The sequence below is a fragment of the Vulpes vulpes genome, chromosome 1 (genome assembly GCF_048418805.1).
Source record: "Vulpes vulpes isolate BD-2025 chromosome 1, VulVul3, whole genome shotgun sequence".
Taxonomy (NCBI): domain Eukaryota; kingdom Metazoa; phylum Chordata; class Mammalia; order Carnivora; family Canidae; genus Vulpes; species Vulpes vulpes.
The window spans coordinates 135280712-135285033 of record NC_132780.1 but is presented as its reverse complement, the minus strand read 5'-3'; positions in this window follow the sequence as shown (position 1 = coordinate 135285033).

The following is a 4322-nucleotide window of genomic DNA, read 5'->3' as shown; positions in this document are numbered from 1 at the left end:
CCCTTATGAAAATTAGAAACAAACATCCTAACCAAAATGCTAGCAAATCAAATCTACCAATGTATAAAACAAATTCTACACCATGGCCAAGTAGGGTTTATCCCAGGAATGCAACACTGATTAAATACTAAAAGATCAATCAATGTAATCCATCATATTAACAGACTTAAAAATTAAACTTCATGATAGTAATTGATGCAAAAAAGTATTTAACAAGATTCAGACTCACTTATTATCAAAAACGAATTTAAAAATATATATAGCCATATATTAATTATCATAATATAATATAGTGATATGCTGTATGTTTGTTATTTATTATATATATTAATTATCCTAATTAACAGTAAAAGTCTGAATGCTTTTTACCTGAGGCACAAGGCATGGATATACACTCTCGCAACACATAATCAAATCATACTGGAAGTCCTAGCCGGGACTAGCCAGTATGATTTGTATTATACTACCCAGTGTAATAGGCAGAAGGAAAAAGACATATGATTGGAAAGGAAGGAAGAAGAGGATCTTATTCACACACAACACAGTATCTACATAGATAATCCCAAAAGTCTACAAAAAAATTCCTAGAAGTAGTAAGCAGGTTTCTTAAGTTTGCAGAATTCAATGTCAACAGCTATAAACTGACATTCCTATGTACTAGCAATGAACAATTGGACATCAAATTTTTAAAAACGCTGTCTACAAAAGCTTCAGGAAAATGAAACATCCTAACAAAACGTGTTCAAGGTATGTCTGCTAAAACAAACAAACAAATAACTACAAGGTACTGATGCAGTAAATCAAAGATGACCTATACAGAGAGAAATGCCACATTCATGGACTGGATGACTCCATGTAGTGAAGATGTCAATTATCTTTAAATGATCTGTTGATTTAGAGCAATTTCAATAAAAATTCCAGCAGGAGTATTTACGGATATAGACACATTGATTTTAAAATTTATGTGGGGGATGCCTGGGATGGCACAGTGGTTTAGCATCTGCCTGCAGCTCAGGGCGTGATCCCAGGGTCCTGAGATCGAGTCCCGCATTGGGCTCCCCACAAGGAGCCTACTTCTCCCTCTGCCTATGTCTCTGTCTCTCACTGTGTCTCTCGTGAAATAAATAAATAAAATCTTAAAATAAAATAAATGTGGAAAAGCAAAGAAATTTGGATAGCCATAAACAATCTCAAAAAAAGAAGAGAAGTGGAGAGTTCATACTCTATGATTTTAAGACTTACTATAAAGCTTCAGTGATCAAGGTGGTATAGTAATGGTAAGGAAATCGACACATAATCAATGGAACAGAATATAAAGGTCATAAATGGACTTGTACAAACATGGTCAATTGTTTTCTGACAAAAGTAACTCAGTGGAGAGAAGGTTGTCTTTTCAACAGATGGTGTTAGAACACCAATTAAAAATCCATATACAAGGGATGCCTGGGTGGCTCAGCGGTTGAGCATCTGCCTTTGGCTCAGGGCATGATCCCAGAGTCCCAGGATCGAGTTCCACATTGGGCTTCGTGCATGGAACCTGCTTCTCCCTCTGCCTACGTCTCTGCCTCTCTCTCTCTCTGTGTGTCTCTCATGAATAAATAAATAAAATCTTTTTAAAAATCCATATGCAAAATCATCATCGTCATCATCATCTTGAACTAAACTGCAATTTTATACAAAAATTAAACCGAAATGGATCACTGATTTAAACATAAAATCTAAAGCTATAAAACTTTTAGGAAAAAAGTAGGAGAAAATCTTCATAATGTTGGTTTAGGCAATGAATTCACAGTTATGACACCAAATCATGATGATCCATAAAAGAAAACATTGACAATTGGACTGCATCAAAACTGAAAAATACTGCTCTGTAAAAGACGCTGTTAAAAAAATGAAGACAAGCTATAATCTGGGAGAAAGATTTGTAAATCATATATCCCACTATGCACTTGTATCCAGAATATATTAAAGAACTCTCAATATTCAACAAACAACTCCATTTTTCAAATGGGCAAAAGATTTAAGCAGATAACTTACCAAACAAAATATATGGATGACATATAAGCACCTGAAAAGATATTCAACATCATTAGCCCTAGGGAAATGCAGATTAAAACCACAGTTAGATACACACCTATTAGAATGCCTACAATGCCTTAAAAAAATCTGATAATTCTAAGTGTGGTGAAGATGCAAAGCAATTGAAATTCTTATATGTTGCTGCTGAGTGTACAGGATGGCACAGGAAATCTGGATAAACTTTATTTGGTAGTTTGGCAGCAGTGTCTTATAAACTTAATATTATATACATACCTTCCTACCCAGCAGTCACACTTACCTATTTACCCTATATAAATGAATCTTTTTAAATTTAAATTCGATTTGCCAACATGTAGTATAACACCCAGTGCACATCCCATCAAGTGGCCTCCTTAATGCCCATCACCCAGTCACCCCAACCCCCACCCTGTTCCCCTTCCGCACCCCTTTGTTTGTTTCCCAGAGTTAGGAGTCTCCTATGGTTTGTCTTCCTCTCTAATTTTTTAATCTTTTTTTAAAAGATTTTATGTTTAAGTAATCTCTACACCCAAAGTAGGACTCGAGTTTACACCCCCAAGATCAAGAGTCTCATGTTCTTCCTACTGAGCCAGCCAGGTGCCCCTATAAAATGAATCTTATGTTCACACAAAAAGCAAATACAAATGTTTATATAGTGAGTAGCTCTATTCATAACTGTCAAACTCTAGAAAGAATTGAAGTGTTCTTCAATAGGATAATGGATAGACAAACTATGGTATACCTATAAAGTGGAATATCACACAAGCAATAAAAAAAAAAAAAAGAGGCAACAACATGAAAGAATTTCAAATGCTGGGTAAAAGAAGCCAGACTCCAGTGATTACATACTGTATGATTTCATCTACACGACCTTCTGGAAAAGACAAGCCTATAGAGACGAAGAATAAATCAGTGATTGCTAGGAATTAGGAATGGGGGTGGGGGTGGGGGGAAGGTTTGACCATAAAACAAAATGGGATCCATGAGGGATTATTTAGGGTGATGGAACTACTTTATATCCTGATTGTGGTGGCAGTTACACAAAGCTATAAAGCTACTGTGTTAAAACTTCCAGAACCCCACACCAAAAAGCCAATTTGATTGTATGTTGTTAGTTATCAAGAATACACAAATTTACCATAACGAGGGGCATCTGGTTGGCTCAGTCAGTTGGATGTCAGTTGGTTTTGGCTCAGGGCATCATCTTGGTATGGTGGGATAGAGCCCCGTGAGGAGTCTGCTTCCCAGGGCAGCCCCAGTGGCTCAGCGGTTTAGTGCCGCCTTCAGCCCAGGGTGTGATCCTGGAGTCTTGGGATCGAGTCCCATGTTGGGCTCCCTGTGTGGAGCCTGCTTCTACCTCTGCCTATGTTTCTGCCTCTCTGTATCTTCGATAAATAAATAAAAAATCTTAAAAAAAAAAAAAAAGGAGTCTGTTTCCCTTCTCCTTCTGCTCCTCTCCCCGCCCCTCCCCCACTCATGTGCACTCTTTCTCTCAAATTAATAAAATAAAATATTTTTTAAAAAGACTCTCTGTCCCCCACTATCCCTTTGCCTGTCTTCCTCTCTAAAAACAAACACACAAAACATAATGAAACACCACTTTACACCCACTAGAATGCTAAAATTAAACATACAGTACACACAAAACCACATGTTGACAAGGATATGGAACAACCAGGACTCTCATACATTGCTTGGAAATCACTGTGGCAATTTCTCATCAAGTTAAACATAAATTATTCTATGACTCAGCCGTTTCACCTCTAGCTATTTACAAAAGAAATGAAAACATGTTCACATGAAAAGACTTCTACATGAATGTTCACAGCAGCTTTATTGATAACCACCTCAAAAATAAAATACTATGCAAAAGAAGCCACACATAGAAGAGTATATACTTTACGATTCCATTTATATGAAGTTCAAGAGAAGTCAAAACTAATCATTGGTGATATCAGAACAGTGGTTGGCTCTGGAGCAGAAAAATTGATGAAAAGGGGTATAAAGGAACTTTCTGAGGTGCTAGGAATGTTTTACATTTTGATTGAATTGGTGGTCATACAGGGACATATGTTGTCAAAAGTCGTAGAACTGTTCACCCTTAACAATGTGATTTAACTGGATGTAAAATTTACCTCAATAAAAAAATTACCATATGTATCATATATATGTATGTCAGTGAGAAAGCTGTTATCTAGCTTAAATAAGAAAACTGAATTGTGAACTTGTCTTTACACTCATGTTTTGTTGAACAATCAATTTTT